Source organism: Dipodomys spectabilis, unplaced genomic scaffold, assembly GCF_019054845.1.
Source record: "Dipodomys spectabilis isolate Male_0828 unplaced genomic scaffold, ASM1905484v1 ptg000019l, whole genome shotgun sequence".
In the NCBI taxonomy this organism is placed as follows: Eukaryota; Metazoa; Chordata; class Mammalia; order Rodentia; family Heteromyidae; genus Dipodomys; species Dipodomys spectabilis.
In genome coordinates this window covers 4,049,847-4,074,546 of record NW_024870696.1, presented here as the reverse complement: position 1 = coordinate 4,074,546, position 24,700 = coordinate 4,049,847, and positions in this window count along the sequence as shown.

The window sequence follows — 24,700 nt, the reverse complement described above, 5'->3', positions numbered from 1 at the left end:
AGTTGAAAAAGCCTGTTGAATATGAAAAAAATAGTTTACTCTGTGAGTTTATGGTGTACTGGAGATAATGAACTTTATGTTGGCAAAGTGTTACTTTGACTCATTTTATGGGGTTTCAGTTCAAGACTAAAGGGATCCTTTGGTCTTTAGGCTCCTGGTGGTTCAGGATAGCACTGTGGGATAGGTAGCACTGTCTGACAGAGAAATCACACAGCCAGGAAACAGAAGAAGATGAGAGAGCAGCTTGATCCCCATGGTCTCTATTAATGCCTTATTGCAACAATCTGGAGCTCTCCAAGTAGAACCATTGCGTAAAGACTTCACCCCATCCAAATGCCACCCCAGGGGACAAGTATTTATTTAAATAATGGGCATTTATTCATAGACTATTTCTGTAAGTAATTGTGTATATCATGTCCTTGTATACATAAACACATCCAATTTGAAAGTGTAATGCATTATATTGACAGTTCCAGTGTTAATGAAATGAGATATTTTACAAAATATATTTCTAAAAGATAATATGATTTTTGTTCATATATATTGAGATTAATAAATAACTATTTTAACATGGTAGGAATGTAGTTATAAACATAAGGGAAGGACAAAGTATTCCTGTTTCTCACATCTAATCTGCTATTAATGAGAGAAAGCTTTATGTTAGTATTTTTATTGCCTTAAAATTTGTTTTTCTCTTTATTCATCACTGACTGAGCTTAAATAAAGCAACGATTTCCTATTTATTTTTACCCCACCAACCTAGGTATGTAAAAATAATTCTTTTCTTATCAGTATTTGTTTATTGAATATATCATACTGGCTATTTCTTGTCTATAACCTTATCTGAAGGCTTGCAGAATTTCTGATTGTATGCAAAATAGTTTAGATTTGTATAGACATAACATACTTACATATAGATGTATTCATTTACTGCATAAATCATAAAAGAATAAATTTATCATTTTATACTTTCTTAGCATCCACAAAACTGAAAAAGGATAAAATCTAAATATTTTAATATGAAACTACAAATCAAGTATTTTAAATATTACTTCTAATGCATTATGTAGGAATATGAGTAATAATAAAAAAAACTTCTGAAAAAGATAAGCAACACAATATCTACTAAGAATTTTGAATCCCAGCTACTTGAGTAATGTAGATAGAATTATCAGAATCAAGGACAATATATGGCAAAAACGTAAGATCCAGTAGAACAAAATAACTAAATCAAAATCTTTGGGCGATATGACACAAGTACTTGATTTTAAAGTGTGATGCTGAGTTCAATCATCAATACTACACAATAGAAAAGTATTTTGATTTTGTTATGGAATAATAAACATGTATATCTCTGTGTGAGGATAATTGTACTTACATGTTCAGGTGTGTGTGTTTGTTTATAAATCAAAAGTACCATGAAATACAAGATAAGAAGTTTTCAGTGGCTAATGAAAATGCTTTTGCATTCCTTTCAGAAGAAAGTTAACTACTAATAAAGCATTTTCTTTTTACCTATAGTGGAAAATTGACTATTTTGTTTTCACAAACTCAATAATGCAAGAGAATGATAGGAAATAGGTTACCACTTAGGTAACATTTCTTTAAAGATTATAATAATTACAATGAATTAATGTAAACAAATTAATATTCTTGAGGAATCAAAAAGTTTTGAATAGGGAAATATTAGAAAATAAAGTTTATATAACAACATTAACCTCAGTTATATAGGCTAAGACACTGTGCTTCTAAAACAAAGATTTCTAGTGAGCCAATGAAAGGACCCAGATATCCAACCAGAACAATAACACTATTTCTAATAAGTCTCAGTATGAAAAAAAATAATGATTGTTGCTTTCTATTTGGAGAAGTTCTTTCAAATGGAAAAGTTAAATTTGATGGACTACCATAAGATGGCTATTCAGGGATACATGATTTAATAATAAATATATATTAAGCGTCATAGCAAACTATGCTAATATTGCAACTAAAATGTTTTAAAACTGAAGCCATTAGCCAGGTGCTAATGAATCACTCCTGTTATCCTAGCTACTAAGGATGCTGAGATCTGAGGATCACGGTTCAAAGCCAACCCTGGGCAGGAAAGCCCATGAGATTCATTCCCAATAAGCCTCTCAGAAAACCATCAGTGGAGCTGGGGCTCCAGTGATAAAGTGCTTACCTTCAGCTGAAGAGCTGAGGGACTACTGTCCCCAGGCCCAGTGTCCAAGCTCCATAACTGACAAAAAAAAAAAAAGCCATTAATTTTCTTATTTGGTATATGCAGGATTCAATGAGATTTGTGTTCAACTGCAGTTCAGGCTGAATCCAAAGAACTAAGCTAGTTTCTAGTCTTTACAAAGGAGAAAAACTTCTTTTCAAGGCCTTTCAATGAACTTTAGTATAGAAATGCAAGCTCTTGACATCCCATCTAAAAAAGCAATTTAAAATTTCTTTGACCAATCTTTATTAAGATACTGTACAGTGTCCTCCATTATCCATTGAGAGAAAAATCAATTAAAAATCAACTATAACTTCTTAGCGATATCTAGTATAATTTAAGTAAAAGTGTGTTATATTAGAAACACTATATGGAAAAGGAAATATACAACTTGGGGAGGAAACAAGATGGAAAAACTGGAAGACAGAGAGGGAGGGGATGACATAGTTCAAAAAAAGTTCTCATTTCCTGTCTTATGTAACCGTTGCCCAGCTGTAAATCTACTCGGCAATCACAATTATATATACATAGATAGATATATACATATATAATATATATGTAATATATACTATATATAATATATAGTATAAAATATATAGTAAAAGCAGTATGGGTTAACAATCTGACTAGTTTAGTATGTTAAACCATAGTCCTACAAATTGCCATTGTTTCAATGCCTTATTCATATAACTAAATTCATTTACTAGATTCTAAATATTTAGACCTTTCTTAACAACTCAACCTACTGCCTAAAGACAAAGACATTGACACAAACCAATGTTTTAGGTTTAAATAATTAATTTAAAAATAAATATTTATTATATCTCATCATGCAAAGCAAGCATTTTTTTCTTGTTAAGAGAGATATCTTTTAATCAAACCCACTTGAGGGAAAGAGCTACACAGGATCACAGAAGTGGCCCATAGACAGTTGAGATCTCATATGAAAAACAACAAAAACAAACACAATTGGGAGCATGCTTAAATTGTTAGAATGGTTGCCTCATAAGAGTATAATGTCCCAGCACCTTCAAAAACAAACAAAAAATAGTAATAACAAAAATAATTATTTGTAACTTAGAGAAATTATGTCTGGTGCATTATGCACAAGATTTGAACTTGCATAGACATAAGTCTCTGTCCTAACAATATCTATATAAATGCTGTAGCTTGGAAAAGTTGATATTGATTTTATTTTCATTTATAATATTAAAATAATAAATGAGCATACCATCATGCTTTAGTAATAAGAGAATGCCATGGCAATTACAAAGGCCAGTGGAAAAAACACCCAAAAATGAAGAAAACATTATTTATTATTTTCATCATCATCATTACTTTTATATAAATTTAACAGATAAAAGTTATTCGAATGAATTTGGGATATTTTTACAAATTAATCCATATGTAATTTTTTAATTAAAACAAAGATTACAATTCCATATCCTTTAATATTCATTAAAGCCTTTTTCACAATAGCCAGATTTTTTAAAAAGCCTGAAAACCAATGGAAGGATATATGTCTATAACCAGTGGGGTGTGTGTGTTTGTGTGTGTGTTTGTGTGTGTGTATATGTGTGTGTATATATACTCATGTATATGCATAGTTATATATGCATATTATCCATCCAGAAGGATGATATTTCATTTTCAGGGAAGTGATGGACATGATAAAAATTACATTGAACATAGTAAGCCAGACTCAAAGGCAAAAAGAACATATGCTTTTTCAAATATGTGAAAGTTACACTAAAATATAAACACATTTAGTAATTCATACAGGACCACAAAAATATAAACATGAAAAGCAGAATAAACTATGGTATATGCAGAGTAAGATTTTATGATGGAACCCTTTTGAACAACCAATAGTCTCTTCAACAAAATGAATACCTAAAGCTGAAATATCTTCACTGGGAAAAGTCGGGTCAAATTAGAATGAAGCAAATGAATATAAAGAGAAATATTGAGCAAATAAACTCATAGCACTCAATGAATGCACATCTAAGTGGAACTAGAATAATTTAGGAGATGGGTCTAGGTAGGAAAGATGGGAAAGGAAAGAATGAAGGAAAGAGTGGAGCTGATTAAAGTACATTTTCCACATGAATGGATTGGTAAATTGAAACATCCTTGTATAAGTATTTTAAAAGAAGGGAAAATGTGAATCTATATTCATCAGTAAATATGCACGAAATCTGGGATTACTTTCAAATCTTTGATTAAAGCTATTGGTATTTTTTATATATAATTTCTTAAAAGTAATCTTTTTACCAAAATGAGAAAGCTATACATTGAAAAGTCTGAACATTTTCATTGCATGTCACAAAGAAGAAAAAAGGACAATTTTTGAGGATATTTTTGCTTTCTAGATCATATGTTTGTATATATTTGTCCTATGCTGAGATTTGAAACAATGTATGTAAATTCTCAGAGCCTCAAAAATATATTTCAGTATTTCCTATACTCTACATATGCATAATACATATACATATATATAAGCTTCATGAAGCTTAAAAGTGAAAGTGGAATTTACTATTCATTTATTCATGACACTAATTTAGTCATATTTAATTTAAAAGAACATAGTTACAGAAAGCTGGATACTTTCAAGTGATTAAATGTCCATTAACTGCATTAATAGCATACACATATTTAAGAATTTATGCATACTAGATACAGGGGAACACCAAAGAAATAACTGACAATCCAAAGGGGAACATAATCACAAAAAAGTCTTGTATTTATTTAATAATTGAAATTACTTCAGGAGACCAAGATAGAAAGACAGAATAATTGCAAATATAATTTCTCTTTGTTGAAGAAAATTCAAACTTTTGGCCATGTAATCACAATTGTATACTTTAATCAGCAATTAGCAGTGTAAGGCTTACCTGTGATATCAACTGACATTGTGGATGGAGTGTGACCTTCCCATTAAGAGAAGGATTTCCTGTTTTTGTTTTTGTTTTTCCCAAACTGGCTTTGTCTTCTGGCTGAGGCCAGGCTCACAGTTGTACAGGATCCTATTCTCCAAAGAGCTACAAATTCATTTCATTGCTAGATTGTCACAAACTTGACATTCTCACTTTTTGAACAAATGTTCTCCAAATGTATTTAGCAGGTCCTGCTTCAAATTCTTGAAAATGCTGATGTTAAATTGTTTCAAAATACCATATTTCATTTCATTTTTTGACAGAGCCCAGAAAACCAAATCAAATACAAAACAAATTATTAAATATTTCCTTTGGAAAGCAGGCATTGTTAAATTCATATATGAATTTTATATGCATATTTTCTAATGTTTGCATATCTTATTAACTACATAGCCAAAAATCCATATAATTAGAAAGTTCATAGAACCTCCTTGAAAAGGAGAAGCAAGCTTAACCCCAATCCAGTAGATGGAAAGAAATAATTATAATTAAATCAGAATTAAACAAATTAGAATCCAAAGAAAATCATAGAAAGAATCAACAAAACAAAGAGCTGGTTCTTCAAAAACAATTAACAAAATTGACAGACCCTTAGCAAATCTTATCAGAAAAAGAAGTGAATACACCCAAATAAACAAACTCAGAGATGTGAATGGAAACATTACCGCAGAAAAAATCAAGATTCAGAACACTATAAGGGAATACTTCTCAAAACTTTATGCTAATAAGTTTGAAAATCTGAAAGAAATGGACTTTTTCCTAGCAAATATCAACATGCCAAAACTAAACAAAGATGAGTTAAACCAACTTAAAAGGCCCATATCAAGCATTGAAATAGAAACATCAATAAGAGACCTCCCATCTAAGAAAAGCCCAGGACTGGATGGATTTACAGGGGAATTCTACAAGGCCTTCAAAGCAGAGCTCACACAAATTCTCCTCCAACTCTTCAATGAAATTGAAAGAGACAGTTCACTACCAAACTCATTCTATGAAGCTATCATAACCCTCATCCCAAAACCAGGCAGGGACTCATAAAAAAGAGCATTATAGACAAGTTTCTTTGATGAGCTTATTCCCACTATTCTCTCCCACTTTGCTCGCTCCTAACATACATTTTGACTCCTGAGCCACCTATCTAGAATTTTGCTATTGAGTTGGAGCTTTGTGGACTTTTCTATCCAGGCCGGTAACAAACCACCCTCCTCTAGGTCTCATAGATCTGAGCCACCAGTACCTGGGAAAAAGCATATTTTAAACTGAGTTAACTGTTATTAATATATGTGTCATAAATATTATGTGAATTATATTTTTCTAATACAGAAAAATAATAAAGCCAGACATGGTAGCTCACAACTAAAGATTCATGCACTCAGGATGTGGGAGTGAAGAATCCCAAGTTCCAGGCCCAACCCATACTCCATGGTGGCACCTTGTCTCAAAAGACCTAGAAAGAAGACAGAAACAGACATAGAGAGAGAAATAAGCAGGAAAAAACAAAGGAAGGTGTAACAATGTATGACAAGAATTGTACTCATTTCCTTACTTATGTAAATGTAACTCCTCTGTACATCACCTATACAATAAAAATAAAATAAATGACAGGATTGTTAAAAAAGATAAAAAGTATATGTTCCACTTATGATCATTGATAATATATTTAAATATATTCAACAAGTTTATGCATATGTAATTGATATATTTTAGTTTTAATTATGGATTAGTTAAGATTTAATTATGGATAAGTTAAGATTTGAAATTACTCATTTCAAATAATATACTTGTGATATTTGTGATGAAATATTGACCAATATTGACCAATACCACAGTTACTTTTCTAACAACTGGAATTTAAAAATTATTTATAGATTTAGTACTGAAGGTGTTTCTTTTGTTTTGTGGCTTACTCATGTGTAGGAGAAAGGCAGAGTTTATATATTATTCCTACTCTCAAAGTTACTGTAGACCTCATGAAAGTGGAAGCTAACATATTTTGGTGACACAGAATAAAGACAGAGGTGGGATATAGTATCCTCAGCATGATTTAAATACTGCCTTTGGTGAGGATGATCTTTGAAAAAATTACTTGGTTTTAAAAGGCTCACATTTATCTGGGACTAATTATAGTATCTTCAGTATCAGTTAATTGAACATTCTGAGTTTGCATTAAAACACAAAATATCATTATTTACTACGTGTATATCATAGAAGTACCTTTGTGTTGGGTGTCTTCACATTCAATAGAAGAATAGGAGTCTAATTAAAGTTTGTGATTCAGATATACTTTAATAAATATTAAATTTGCAAGATATTCTTGAAAAGTTTTTTTAAGTACAGTATATTTTCTATTTAGCTAAATTGTAAAGGGAAGTTATATATTTCATTTATACATAAATACATATATTAAGAGAAAGTGAGAACAGATTTTCATTAAGGGTTATTTTCTTAGCAGGATGGATACAGGCAAGCATGTTTCTGGTTCACAACTGTTGCAATCAAATAAAAAATGGAGCTGGAGCCTGTTATGCTATCATAACTATAACAGAGCAGAGTGAATAATTTCCTGGGCCATTATGCAGCCTCAGTTTCACAGGGCACAGCAGTCATCAATTCAAAACAGGAAATAACAGAAGATTGCAAAGACAGTTGGAAACTGTAAGAAGTCAGATATGCAGGCTGAATTTAATTATCCAAATTAGAAATTAACCAGGATACCATGACAAAACTCCACAGGTTGAGGAAAGCATTACTGGGGGAATGACCACCTATGAAGTTTTCAAGAACTCCTTTAAGTCTCATTTATTTCATAAAGTGTGGTTATGACTAAAACTCACATAAAAGAAAGAAACCAAAATTATTTTCCAACCCATGTTGAGAATCTTGCATCGAAGCTTTTCTTGGACAATGAGCCTCATGTTCTTTTATGAATGAATACTTTTGGTCAAACATGATGAAATAACAATAAATACTGATTGTGAATGTTTGAAATTAAAAAACTTTAGATTCTTAATTTACCTTTAATAAGATTCAAAAGCTTTGCATATATTACTTCAAAGACAAGGGAGGGAAAGTTGGCATTATCATCACATTGTTTTCATGGAGATGGACTGTGAAAACCACATTGTGTGAGAAGAAAGAGATGCAAAAGTGAAGTAAGCCAAGTCCAAAGAAATATAGGTCCCATGGTTTCCCTTATTTGCAATATCTAGTATATGTAAGAGTCAAGCAGAAAAGGTCAGATAATATGATGTTAGGAAAATGAACCCTTAGATATGTATTTAAATGTTTTTTTCTTTCATGCATTTGTTTCTAACGCATTTATAAGATTATTTCTTTGTTGCTTTGTATGTCCCTCCCCCACAGTATAACCGCTGCTTTCACTATATTTGATATCGGTATAATTTGTGGAGGAGATGGGGAAAAACAAGTCATTTAAGGATACAGGTGGACCCGTTGCAACAATGAGAAGTACAAGTTGTCATGTCGAAAATGAACTTTACAACTTTGGGGGGGGGGGGAGGAGGGAGGATTGGTTGGGGGGGTGAGGGGGAGGGTTCTGGGAAGGGATGTGAAGGGTAAACAAAGGAGGATGCTGCAATGCTTGGTAAGAAATGCACTCATTATCTTGTCCATGTAATTGTAACCCCTCTGTACAGTATTTTCACAAAAGATAAATAAATAAATAAATAAAAGAAAGAGATGCAAAAGCCCAAAGGCACTATACAGATTTTTATCCCCATTAGCAATAAGAATATAAATTATGTCATGTTTAACATGAGCTTCATTAAATGGAAATCCATGTTACTACTGATATAACAAAAATAATATATGAATGGATTACAGAAATTATAAAACTGAGCTTAAGTAAAGATATAAAAGTCAAATAAATGTATACAAGACATATGTGCAGAAGAAATTATAACAGGTTCTACCTACCTGATAATCTAATTACTCAATGAAATATGTGGCACTCACCATTACTGGCCATTGCCCATATTTGCTTTCATGCCATTACCTGTGAATAGCATTACATATGGGGTAAAAACACAATTACACAAATATACACAAAAAGTTTGAGAAAAAACTAACCCAAACTACCCATAATTCTTAGAGGAATGAAGGTGACCAAGTAACATTTTCTCCCTGGGTATTGGATTTCAGGGTCACTTCATTTCATAGTGATCTGTTTGAACACCACACATTTGCACTACTGTCCCCCAAACACTCACAAATAACAGTGACAGGTCCATGTAGAAGCATTACACAAAAATGAATCATTTTTGTAGAGTTATGTGATATATTTGAGTTGCCTCATATGACTTAACAGCTAATCATTCTAAAGTTACAAGGACAAAATAAATCTGTTGATGAATATAACCATCAGTATATCTTGGGTGATATGAAAAATTAAAATAAAACAAATTATTTTTACATCATCAACTGAGAGCAGAACTAGTGGCTATAAACAGAAGACAAGATACCCTCCCTGGAAAATTTGAAAATGTCACCTATACCATGGTATGCATTAAGCATAAGAGTGTTAAAATAGTCTCAATAGTAACGGTAATTTTTTTTCTGTAGCTAAACTTGAATTCTGGTAGAGTCTAGTTAGAGTGTTATGCAATAATCTTAGAAAATTAATAAAAATGATTTAGAAACCTTTTGTTGTTTTTGTTGTTGGTGGTTGTGAGGCTTGTACGCAAGGTCTGAGTGCTGTCCCTGAGCTTCTTTATGCTCAAGACTAGCACTCTACCACTTGAGCAACAGTGTCACTTCCAGTTTTTGAGTGGTTAATTGGAGGTAAGAGTCCAATGGAGACTTTTGTGTTCATGTTGGTCTTGAACCTCAATCCTCAAATCTCACCTTCTTTAGTAGCTAGGATTACAGCCCTGAGACACCAGACTCAGGTTTAAAAATCTTTTAAACTACTAGAACTTAAAGAAAATAGAATTTCTTTAGTTCTATGTAATTGTAAATTTGGGAAGTACAATACATCTCACAATGTGGTTCTCAATGAAATTAAATATAAATATAATTGTAAAATCATATAACAAAACATTATAGTTATGTTCTATGAAATTTCTCCTTAACATTTGAACATGTGATACACTTGAGAGTGCATATGTACATTTGAGAAAAACATACGTGTTTGAAAATGAAAGTAACTATAGAAAAACAGATATCCAAAAAAATTAATGGATAATTTAGACTCACATGTGAAGATGTTCGAAACAGATCAGAAGAAGTTAGAAACAGTCACAGCTAAAATATGTTATGTATTGATTTTTACAAGTGAAAAATTATGTATATATAAAAAACCAAAAATCTAAAACCAAACCCAAAACAACAACAACAAAAAAACAACAAAGAAATGCTATGCATTTTGCAGTAAAGGGAAGATTATATATTTTTACTGGTAGAATTGTCTACTATCAAGGTAAAATCCTTCTTCCTAATAAAAAAAAATAATTTTAGGAAGTGGCGCTGTAGCTCACGTGGTAGAGCGCTAGCCTTGAGCTGAAGAGCTGAGGGATAGCGCTCAGGACCAGAGTTCAAGCCCCATGACCGAAAAAAAAATATAAAAAAAAAAATAAATTTTAAAGAGAGCTTACCTAAATAATAAAGACATACTACAATATGAGACGAGCAGACAAGGTGATTAGCAAGGCAAATCAAAGGTGACAATCTTCTGACTTCATGACTTCAAGGAGGAAGAAATAATTGGAGCTACCCTCTTGATGAGTCCCAGGATAGCCATGCCTAGCATCAGAACTAATTAGACAGCAGCTTCCTTCATTTATTTATATCAGAAAATTTGGTTAGTATGATTATTATGAACCATCATTGTGAGTAAAACATTGAGAAAATAAAGATCAAGTAGGATGGGGAAAAATGCATTAGTGCATTCAGTTTAGCAGGTTTTATTCCAGTGTGTTGGGGAAAGGAAGGCATCTTGTCAGGATCTGTGCAATCCTGTCACATAGTAATGACTACAATCCTAGTGTACATGATGCCTAACACAAGTGGAAATGGAACCAGCTGACCAATAGAGCAGCACCAGAAAGATGTGAGATAGTATACAAAATATGAATGGCTGCTGGGCCCTGGTGGGTCATGCTGTAATCCCAGCTACTAAGGAGGTTGAGATCTGAGGATCACAGTTCAAAGCCAGCCCAGGAAGAGAAGACCGTGAGACTCTTATCTTCAATCAACCACTCAAAAAAAGCCAGAAGTAGATTTGAGCAAAACAGCTCAGGCACTGCACGCCTTGAGCAAAATTGCTCAGACACAACGTGCATGCACTGAGTTTAAGCCCTAGGACCAACACACACACACACACACACACACACACACACACACACACACACACACACACACACACACACACACTGCAATTTGTTAAGTTTTTGAGAAAACAGACTATTATTGAATAGAAGACAAAGCTAACTAAGCCTCCCTTATGGTAACAGAGTTTTTATCTACTAGAGGTATACCGCATATAGCAAGGTAGCTATGAACAGGAACCTCAGAATCTCCTTTTTTCTAAGCACTGTGGTATTTCTATCGGCCTTGTTTAAAATATATTTAGAGACTCAAAATAGGTTTTGACAGGCTTAACTTGAATTATCCCCAAGAGGTGAACAAAGGTAGAGCTTTGTGAAAATTCCTTTATGGTCTCTATTATTAGTAATAGATGTTTTTTATCATTCCAATGGAAAGAAATGTCATTCCCTAACTGCATTCAGGTAAGTAAGGCATCATCAATCCTAGATGATGTGTGGGGGCTCTGGTTAATGTGTGTGCTAAAAAGAGAACAAAAATCAACTCAGATGTGTTTGAGAGATACTATAAAAGAGGAGAGAAGTATAAATATTCGAACTTGTTCAAGCTAAAAATCATAGTTTCTTCAGTAAATAATATTATAGCTACTTAATTGATCATATCATAAACCAGAAAACTCAAGGATGCTAAGAGTATAAATAGAGTTATCAGACTTGGTGGTTAATGTTTATTTATCTTAACTTGTTCACAACACTAAGACTACTTTGAAAATAATGTCATAGTAATAAGAAATATGACTTAATAATAAACAAAGCGGGAGAGTTCTTTGATGCCTATTTAGTGAAAATCACTACTGAAATAGCTACAACTAATTTCAGGCATGTGTTAGCTAAGAAGTTAACAATATAATTACTTCAAGGATTGTGTAAACTGTACAATTATGAGATCTTTAGTATAAGAGAAATCAAAATTATTAGAAAATAGTGAGCACATCTATTTAGTTCTAGTACCTGATTACTTTAATAGACCCTCCCTCTTACAGTACTCCTCCATAGTTTCCACATTAGGAAATCCAGGAATATCTTTAAAATAATCTTGGGATTATAAACTTGAGTCAGAATGATAATTATTCAAAATAGAGCACCTGAATGAGTTTTCATTCTGACAAAACTGTCATACTTCAGGTATCAACAACAATGCCAAACAAGGTTTAAAAGGGAATTTTATATTTTATATTTCAAGTTCATTTGGAGAATTTTCTGAAATGAGGATAAAAACAAGGAAGGCATAAACAACCTCCATTAATATATATTTATGATTCCTAAGAAGATTTTAAGTTACTGCTTTCTTTTAGCAATCCTGTGCTGGAAGTTGATAGGATCTCAGATATATATTCAAGTTGGGAAATGCACTCATTCCCTTTGAAAGTTTCTCCTATCTAGGATTGTTAATGTGTTCAACTCTATTTTGTCTTGTTATCCCACCTATTCAAATCACTGTTTATTTTATTTAATATAATTTAAAAATATTTTCTCCATGTTGGAAGCTTTATCAACTTAGATATAATACATAGATAGATTCTCTAATGGAATTTCATTTGAAATTATCTTTTATGTCTTATATCCAATTAGCATTTAAATGCACTCTTCTGTAATACAGATTGAAGTCAGGTATTGTGACAGTTACAACATTATTATTTTAGCTCATGATTGCTTTGGATATTTGGACTCTGTGTTTCCTTATGAATCTTAGGATATTTTCTATTTTTGTCAACAATGGCATTCATTATAATTTTATGGAGTTTAAATTAAACTTGTATATCACTTTGGCAATATATTAACAATAATTTTTCTGCCAATATGAGTTTATGAAGTCTACAAATTCAAAACACATCTGTACTATTTTTACACTATTATACTTTTTTTTAGTACAAAGGTATTCATTATCCTTGGCTAAGCTTATGCCTAAGTTTTGGGTGGAATTTTTTGTGGCTATTTTGAATAGTATTGCCTTTTAAGCTACTTTTTCTGTAGATTCAATATAAAGTACATTTTTCTCCATCATTTTCTTTCAGTATTTTCTTTATATCTCTGACAACCTTTGTAAAAGTATTGGAAGTGTGTTTTCTGTTTGCTTTTGAAAACAAATTTATTTTATTGCTATTTTAGAGGTGATGTGCAGAGGGATTACAAGTACATGAGTCAGGTAACGAGTAGAGTATCTTCTGCTCCATCATTCTCTCCTAGTTCCTCCTTCCTGTCCCCATCCACAAGTTGTGTAGTTGAATTTTCATCAATGTTTAGTGAACTTGTTCAACCTTTCTCACTCCAGTCTTGTTTACTTTCTGTCTTCATATTAACTTTTCATTTGAGACAGGTCTTTTAGTATGGCCCTACTACCTCAGTCAAGTTGGGATTTAGTACTGGTGTTTGTGTTTTACACTTTCAATTTTCTTTCTCCTTTACAAAGTCTAGATTTAAGGTGACACTTAGCCAAGTGCTCCCTCTTCAATTTAATAACGTAAACTTCACTGTTAGTTCCTAAAATTGTTGTGATTTACTGCATTTAATTTTATGGCAGTGGAAGCATTCTATAGTAATATAAAATATTATGAGGAAATCTTGTAATCACATTTCCATCACTATGCACACTGAGAGAGACACTATTGTAAATTGTACATAATGAACTTTCAGTGGTGATTATGGACAGGTTCACTGATTGTAATAGTACCATGTGGTGCCGCATATTGATAATAAAGATACTCCTTTGGGCACCTGGGCATGTGGAAGTTCTATGAACATTCTTCTCAATCTGCCAATAAACCTAATACAATCGGAAAAACTTGTTTATTTTAAAAATACAATCACAGATAGCATGCAAAACAAGGGTTGTAAAAGTTAAGGTTTAAAAAGAGTTCTAATGTTCAACATACAAGTAAATTTATTACATTCTACAGTAAAATGCATATTGCAAAAATAATTGATTATGCCAAGATCTTCTGAGAAAAATTATTTCACACATGGATAGTAGAATTAAAATGTGGACAGGAAAATCTACAAAATTGAATAATGATTCCAACTACATAATCCATGTTTACATTATGAATTCTAATTTTAAGTATATATCTAAGAGTTTTAGGGCTAGTCAAACTTTTAATTTAAAGTGTTTTTCACGTAAGCAAAATAATACTATGTAAAAAATCCTTCCAAGTCATAGCTGAGACAAGTAATCCTAGATACTCAAGAATCTGAACTTTTTGGATAAATATTACAAAGTGGTCCTGACGAGGAAAAAAAGAATCTAAGAAATTTTATCTTTAACCAGGAAAAGAGCTGATATGGACATGTGACTGAAGCAGGAGAATACCAACCCAGTGGGGGAAAAAAAAACAACGATAAAACAAGCTCGAGACATTGAGTTTGAATCCTGGTACCAGAAAGTAAGTAAATAAATTTTAAAAATCTAGAATATATCAGGTTTTGAAAATGATCTCATTAACCACTTTATTCAAAATTTGAAGTGAAAATACAGACACCTAATAAATTGGGTTAATCTGTCCTTAAATAAAAATGCAGACATTTTAAAATAATCTCTTGGCTATTTTTTTTTTTACAGCTAAGGTCATGAAGGAACATTATATGGATAACAGAGTGGAGAATACAATACTGTGACGATTTAGCTGTACATTGCTCTTGACTATATCTTTCAAAAGAAAGGCTGTGAAACTGTTTTCCAAGCAATTTGAGCTTTATTTTTTCAAATGACTTTTTAGAGATGGATGTAATTAGACTCAAATTAAATGTTCATGATTTTTCTATAACAGGATCAAATTGCTATTTATATGTAATAACCGGCAAAAATAACCAATTATATTGACAGAAGTTGAAGTAGCCTGTTGAGGCAAACGTTAAATAAATAAAGGAAGGAAGGAAGGAAAGAAGGAAGGAAGGAAGAAAGAAAAAGAGAAAGAAAGAAAGAAGGAAAGAGAGAGAGAGAGAGAGAGAGAGAGAGAGAGAGAGAGAGAGAGAAAGCACGTTAATAATGTAAAAGAAAAGTACCGGAAGTCATATTTCTCTACTAATGGAGAGCTGTCACTCTTGCATGATTAGTCCACCCAGACAATTCAAAAATAGGAAAATAAGTGTCTGTTGTTCATGCCATTAATTTCACTAATGATGTAATCATTTTATAATCTTAGAGACTTTTTCAGGAGCAATGACTTATTATAGTTAAATTTGTAATCATGTTGTCCACATATTTTAGCAAAGCCCAACCATGTAGTTTTTTTTACTAACTTTAAAGAGTGTTCTGAAAAATATGGAAGATTTACATAGTTCACGACAATGTAAATATAGTTTACTATAATATGCTATAACAAAAATAGTATATAATATGTTATAACTCACTTATTATATGATGTACTTTTATTTTGTTTTGTTAAATAAACTGTGATGAAAGCTTTTATTTTGTATTATAGTTAAGCTATGATCAAAGCTTAGAAGCTAACTTTCCAGTAGAAAAGAAATATTGGAAAAACCACACTTAACAATTTTTATGCATTTAGTTGTTTTTTTTATTAATTTCTACTTTGAATATGCTACATAGAGATTCTTCAGGGCATGGACGTGTGAAATAATAAACATAATAATAATGCATCATGTTACAATTTGTGACACACACACACACAATGTATGTCTGAGGTTTAAATAGAAAATAATGTTGAAATGAGAATGTAGGGACAAGTTTCTACGGCATAGAAAATTTACAGGGGACTTCAGGAAGAACACAATTCTAGGGACAACTTGGAGAACAATAGAGTCTTTTAAGCATAAAGAAGAACATGTTTAAAATGTAAAATTTAAAAAATAAGATAAAAAATAAAATGTAAAATAATTTTTTAAAAAAAGCCAAAGTCAACCAAAATAACAAGCATATTTCAAACTAATCATATAACTAAAGAGACAATCAGAGGAGGATTGTTTGAACTAAAATTTAACTGACTACTTCTTCAAACTTATTTAAACAAGCCATTTTAAGTGGGGTGCAGAGACACAGTTCAGATGGGGAAAAAGTGAATCATAAAAATTATAATGATTTAAAAATTATGTTAATTAAGTTAATTAAGTAGTCCTATGTTGCTAGAGATTTGTAACTCTTTTCTTCAAATTAAGTGTGTGTTTAAACCCACAAAATATTGCAAGATGCAACTGAAAGAGAAAGCTATGAAGTGATTGGAAGAAGCAGTTCAGGAATGCCAGGAAAGGAGGAAAAACACAGAGGAAGGCATGTGTATCCTCTTCCTGAGTAGATACTAACATTATACACAAACCATCACCCCAAAAATGGACAATGCAGAACTAAGTTACATTCTAACTCTCATTCCAATAGGTATCACTCCAAAATTTTGGTCCTGAACGCCAAAAAGTTATCCAATGTGCTAGTTACATTCTGCCAGAAGTATTTTCTTTTCCCCTAGGCCTCATGAATCTTTTTCCGCACCCAAACTTCAGAGACAGGAAGAGCTTAACAAACTTGTTTCCCAAGGAAAGGTTCATCTGGTGAATCCCCAAGAAAACCATTACTAGGCAGCTCTGTCTCTTGCTCTGACTTAGCAAAAAATGCTTGGGAATTACAGGTAGAAAAACAGTTTTAGAAGATACTGGTTTTATCCCTTATTTTGATAATAGTAGTAAGACGAGCAGGTATCCCAGTGGCCTCAAATAATATCAATATTTAACTGATTTTGAAATCAAAATCCACAAAAGGTTTGCCAGTTCTTAGCCAAATTTCACCAATAAAACACCATGCTGAAATAAATTATTTGGAAAAAAATTAATTGCTCAATGTCGTAGGTAAAATGTGAAAAGTAAATACTGAAATTACTTGAAATAAAATGAAGCAAAACTTGAATGAGAAATTACAATCAATATGTGTGGACTCAGATGCAAGTCAGCTATTGTAATTATCTCACAAGAACTTCTGTACCCATTTTTAAATGTTCAAAATTAATTATAAATTCTATCGGAATGATAGTAAAATAGAAGGTATCATCAAGAATTAGTAAAAGTGAATCAATAATATACTGACAATTTTTTTCTTCTAATTCTATGATAGATTGATGTAGTATAAAATTATCCTAGCACAGTATCAGCAAATTTAAACAGGTTGTATTAAAATAATCGTGTGTCATAGATTTTTTGAAGGATAAAACATGAAATAAATACTAGGAAATGGATTGATGTAACCTACAATATTAATAAACTAAGGAAAATGATATAAATAGATACATAGAATTTTCAACTAATCAGTAAAAATAATAAAAGAAAGAGATACTTTATGATTTTTGGATCAGCATATCAGAGGCAATTCAGCAGACATCCCATAATGTTTATCAGTATATGTCAAGTATATGTCAAAAGATATTTGTAATATTTGTTAGTAGTTATATAACATTTAGATGGTCCTAATTATGGCATAGATTATTTTTTATTTATTATAACGATCAACATACACATTTTATGATCAAATATAACTTTATGACCCCAAACACGCTCAAATTAAAAAGACTGCAAAAATATTGTATTGATATTTACAACATATTTTACATATTTTTATAGTGAAGCTCTATTCCCTCTCACATTGGATATATAGGTATATGGTTAGCAATAGATTTTTAATTAGTTTTCATTACCCTACATGTTCTGCATTGTTTTATTCCTTTGCTTTCAAATTAGACCTTGTATGGAATTGTCTCTTTACAGCACATTGCCATATCATTTTGCATCTGTAGGTCATGAATTATCATTATCTCAAGGCAAAATAGTATCTTATTGTTCAGATTATGTTAATTCTTGTGCTAAAAACTCACTTGAGGCTATTGTTGAAATTACAAAGTAAATTTCTGATAAATTGAAAGAGTCTAAGGCAAACTCTAATTATGATAGTAATAATTTTAGGATCTGACACTTTGCTGTCAGTCCAAAAAAAAAAGAAAGTGATTTTGGATTGTAGTTCTTACAAGTTAAAGTAAAGATAAAGAAGAAGACATGCTATACACTAAACAAATCTAATGGAGTCGGGTGCCAGTGGTTCATGGCTGTAATCCTAGCTACTCAGGAGGCTGTGATCTGAGGATCATGGTTCAAAGCCAGCCCTGGCAAAAAGTCCATGAGACTCTTATCTCCAACAAACCACTAGAAAACTGGAAGTAGTGCTGTGGCTTAAGTGGTAGAGTGCTCTCCTTGAGCTGAAGAGCTGAGGGACAGTGCCCAAGCCCGGAGTTCAAGCTCCACAACTGACAAAAATAAACAAATAAATAAAATGAAATGAAAAATAAATAAAATAAAAATAAAAAATACAAAAATCTAATTCTGTTGTTTTATTAAAAAATTATGAGAAAAAAACACTTCAAATTAGTTAAATGACCAAAGACAGAAGGTTGGTTTAATAATTAAGAGCTCTCTGTTTCCAGGAATCAAGGGCCATAAAATAAAGTAAAAAATCTTATGACAATAAGCGATTGAACCCCAATATAAATGAGCAAATTCAATTTTCTCTCTTGGAGACTTCAATAAATAGCTTTCCCTTTCAAGTAATTTATAGGAATGGACAACAACAAAGCTAAACCTTAGAGCACTACTCACACATTGGCTGTAATTAAAATTTGTCTTATACTCTGTTTGCAACCAGGCAGTACACAGACTCAAAAATCGCAAAACATTTAAAATGATAGGTAATTGTAACCCCTCTGTACAGTATTTTCACAATAAAAAAATAAAAATAAATAAAAATAAAAAGCAAAAAGATCTCAAAAAAATAAATAAAAATAAAATAAAATAAAATGATAGGCGACATTCTGAATAATAAATACACCCTAACATTTTTAAAATATAAATGTTATAGAGTATATTTCAGAAAACAATTCAATTAAATTATAACATAAACCTATGTAGAATATTCTCATAGAATTCTTATGGAAATTAGATGATTAACTTATACATATCAGCTGAGTTTTAATAAAAAAGCAAGAAATAGGAAGTACAAGTATTCTATTGCCTTCTTACTATGAGTCATGGCATATTGGTTTCCTGGTATTGACATGACAGTATACACAGAATGTATCAGATCAGGGAAACTCAACCAAGACTGCATGTCCAATTCTTTATTATGGATATGTTTTTTAGTTACTGAATACTATGTGGGTTAATGAGGTCCCCAGTATTTACAAAAGATGGGCTCCAGATAACCCAAAGCCTCAGCACAATCTTTGCATTGATAAATATATTCTCAAAATCACATTGCTACCATCTCCTTCTAGAGCCCTACCTTAAATCATATGGCTCAAAGACCCAGGAAAATAAAGACATGCCATTCTAATTGGTTACAGTTCCTTTTGTCCCCCAAACAGGACAAAGCAGGACCTCTATATTACAAGATTACATTTGCTACACAGTGTATCTTAACCTTTTATTCCTAACAACTAGGTTGAACGATTATGCATTTTCGGCTTGGCATAATTCTCCAGTCCAGCTATTTAGCACAGATTTTGTTTGGAGGAGTTTTCACATTGCTCAAGTAAATATACCTATACGGACTGACTTTCTAAATTTCTACTTTCAAAATTTACTTAGATCTCGTAATCGATGAGTTGTTCCAACTCACCTTCACTGAACAATTTATTCATTTTTCCTTTCAAATTTTAATTCTTGCATTTAAATTTTTTTTTGTAGTTGTACTACATGCTATGCTTTGTACTTTATTTTAAACATTGTGACACTAACATTTTATAATTCTTTGTTTTATCATTACTTTAAGGATATAAGGATAGTATTAATACCTGGATAAAAATTATGCACATCTAAAAGTTTTTAGAGAATTTCCATTATTTTAGGAATTAAATAGCTGAACTTTTTTTTCTTTTCTTTTTTTCCCCTCTGGTGTCGGTCATGGGGTTCCAACTCTGGGACTGAGCACTACCTCTGAACCCTTCGGCTCAAGGTGAGTGCTCTACCATTTGAACTTGAACAGCAGCACCACTTCCAGTTTTCTGGTGGTTTACTGGAGATAAGAGTCTCATGGACTTTCCTACCTTGGTTGAATTTGAACAGTGATCCTCTGATCTCAGCCCCCTGAGTAGGTAGGGTAGTGGTAAGATCTGTAAACTCACTATATTTCAAAACAATACAAGTTATTTTAGATAAATCACACAACAAGAAGATCTCATGCTATTACTTTTACATAATTAAAGTTTGTAAATGAATATATAGACATATATATATATATTATATATATATATATATATATATACACAATTTGCTTACCAAGAACAAATATAACAATCAGATCAAAATATTAAAGAAATATTAGACTAAGGGATTTTTAATATACATAGAGTTTTGTTGTTAATGTTTCTTCCTCTGGTAACCACAGGTGAATTACTCATCTGTGAAAGCATGCTCTAAATCATACTTATCAAAAGGTTATTTCTAACTGTCCCAGAATCCATATGGAATTACAAGACTGGAACTGCACATGCAGAATGGCCCATGCCCATACTTGAAGACTTCTCCAAAACCCAGTTCCATGTGTGGGGAAAACAGAGTGAGCAACTTGATGGGACACCAGCTGCACTAGGAATTAAACAGATTGCCTGTATTGTGGGTCATTTTAGAAAATGATTGTGTTTCTTCATTTTTAGCCTGGAACCAACACAATCAATGAACTGAGCTCCCTGGAATGACACAAGCTGTGGAGCAGTTCCTGGCATATTATGTCTCTAGACATCATAAATAGTTTGAATTAATAAATATCTGATTTTAGAGTATGAATTAATACATTCTGATTAATAGATCAGATGAGTGTTTCCCATCTGTAGTAGAAATGTTAGGCCATTCTGTATGCTTAAATGTGCTTCTACCAAACTTAAAACTCCATGGGTCCCCTAGAACCAACTATACTAGAGCCAACAGGGCCAGGCCTCTGCTGGCAACCCCAATGCATATCAACTCTCATCCTTGCTCTGAGATGACTCAGGTATCTAGGATGGGAAGCAGGGCTGAAGTGACTGACTCCAACTTAAAATGTCCTTCCCTGAGAGCTTAAAATTGTCCCCCATACTGTTTCTGTTCTTCAGGAATAAGAGGGTAAAGGAAAAATACTGAAAATCAGACTAGCATTCAGGCACGAGTGGCTCACTCCTGTAATTCTAGCTATTCAGGAGGATGAGACTCGGGATCTCTATTCAAAGCCATCCCATGAGACACTGATTTCAAATTAACCAATAAAAAGCCAGAACTAATCGTATTATAGGCATGAATTGCTGGTGCCCAGCTAGTATTATGGAATTTCTAGCCTTGAGTCTATCTACTGTAGGTGGTTGAAAGTTGTTTGGGAAAGAGTCAGACCTACTTGATCAATGATAAAATACTCTGTGATCTAATAATAAAATAGTTCCTCCCCACTCCGTTTTTTCTGATGGTTTATTGGATATTAGAGTCTCACAACTTTCCTGCCCTGGCTGGCTTTGAACCGTGATCCTCAGATCTCATCCTCCTGAGTAGCTAGAATTACAGGCTTGTGCCACTGGCGCCAGGCTAGTTTTTATAAAATAAGTTTCGATTTTTACTTGGAAGATAATGAAACAAGGGCTAATTCTCTGTTAGAATGCTTCTCAACGTAATGATTAAATGCAAAATCATATGTAATATGTAGTAGAATGATATGTATATAATTTTTGTTTTTGTTGGTTGTGGGGCTTGAATTCTGGGCCTGGGTGCTGTCCTTCAACTCTTCAGTTCAAAGCTAGCAATCTACCATGTAAGCCTCATCTCCACATCTGGTTTTCTGAGTGGTTTATTGGAGATGAGTCTCACAGACTTTCCTGCCAAGGCTGGCTTTGAACCATGATCCTCAGATCTCAGCCTCCTGAGTAGCTAGGATTATAGGTATGAGCCACCAGCTCTCGGCAGTAAAATGATATTTTAAACAGGGTATGTAGTTTGTACAGTAACACTACATATTCTTTTCTTCCAAAGTTCTGCTTATAGTTTTGCCATTTGAAATCACATTTCATTGTTCTTTTTGTGAGTACCTTACAGTAAAAAAAAAATCAATGATAAAGATATTAAGAATCTGCCATAAAATTTTGTAGCAAAAATTAGATCCTGTAACCTAAGCACCCCTACTAATCATAAGTGGCAGAGAATTTTAGGTACTCTAGTAGGAGTTAAAGCCACTGGTATTTACATACTAAAACTTTTTAATAAACTTGCTTTGGAGACATGATTTATTACCTGATTGTCTAGGTAATGGTAGACTGTTCATGATTTCCAAGTAGAAAATTATATTTAAGGATGAAATACTTTTCTCTTCTTTTATGTGAATAACTAGGTATAGTAGTTACTAAACAACTTAAAGTCACAAAATACTTATGTTGCTTATAATGGCTCTCCTAAGGCTGCAGTGCTTAAGCAAAAATATTCTGCCACGGTCAGAAGACTTTTCTTCCCTCATGTGTATCATAAAAGGGACTTCTAATCCATATAATAGTTCTTAATATGCTAGGTATAAAAGGCACCCATGGGGTAAAGTATAAGAAGGGCCTCTGTTCTAATCCACAGAATATTACTTGAGAGAGAATAAAGCTCACAAAATGAAAAAAAGAAGAATAGAATATTAGTACAATAATTAGAGGATTAGTGAAATTTTCATTCATCATTTTAATAATCTTTAAAGACTGTTTTACTCATACTAAAATTATTTTCAATAGAATTTTAAATGAGCTAAATCTTCATAAATGGCTATTTTGAATTTATTCCTTAAGATTTTGGCTTATGTGGGCCCATTAATATGCACTCAACTATTATAAGCACTAGTTTTAAAACATAAGTGCATGTAAAGGCAACTAAGAAATCTAATATTTTCTAACTAGAAATTTGCAAACATTTCACATAGTACTTTGTAAATAGCGGGCAGGCAACATAGAGGAAAATGGACATGAGATTAAATGTGCAATAAACAACAGATATCCAGCTGATTAATAAATATAGGAAAATATTCATCATCATTTAACATTATGGATATGTAAGGTGAAATGAAGATGAAATTATTGTGTCTTCCTTGCAAAACATCCAGAAGAAAAAGCAAGGCAAAAATAAATTTTGATGATGATCAAATACAAATGGAATTTTCATGCACTTCAGATAGAAATGTAACTGCTCCAGCCACTTTAGGCAGACATTTTTCTGTCAAAACCTAGACATGCTGACTCAGCAATGGCTCTCTTTGAAAAGAACCAAAGAGACACTTGTATCTCCCTGTTGCTCATGAGAAGAGTGCCCTAGAGTGCTCAGAGCAATATTCCCCATACACATCAAAACCAGACAGCAACTGAAATGCCAGAAACCATTAAATTAAATAGATGAATACGTCGGAGGCTGTCAGTATAATGAAATTGCATCCAACAATGAGAAAACACACTGTAGAGATACAAGTATCACCAATGGACATCAGAAATATGATGATATTTCAGGAAAGTAGCTGCTGAAAAGTACATGTTGTTTAGTGTCAATTTCATAAAATGGATAAATCTCTCAGTGGCTGTAGTTGAAATGGATGTGTTCCCATCAGGTGGTAGAAATTGCAAGGCACACAGACTTGATATGATAACATTTCATTTCTTAATCTGAGTATTCATAATATAAACATATTTACATTAGAAAGTTCTATGATCACTATATCAATTTGGGTATTTTATTTTACTATTTGAGTCTTTTATATATTTTTCTAATGCAATATCTTTTCTTATATGTTTAAGTAAATTATTTACACAGTTACTTGGTATGAGACCATATATAGTCTAGTGTAAATGTTGCACATATCTTTCTCAATTTCTTGCTTGTTTTCTCATCTTCTGACAAAATTTTAAGGTAAATAACAGTAATAGTTTGCATTTTCATAAATGTTTACACATAAAAAATACAGACATTTTCATAAGCTAAAACTATAGATACTTCAAAGTATTCTAAAACTTATAAATATTTGTGTAGGCCTGCTAGTTTTAAATAATATAAGTAAAAAACAAGTTGAAAACAAGATGATCAAAAGTAACTATCAGAACAAACAACATTGCTGGAACAGTATTATTGGAAGAGATTAGTAGTGTTATAAAATGATCTCCTAGTTTTAGAAAAAAATAATAATTTGGTATTAATTAGTAAACTATACTTAACTGATATGTGAAACATCACTATTGATAGAATAG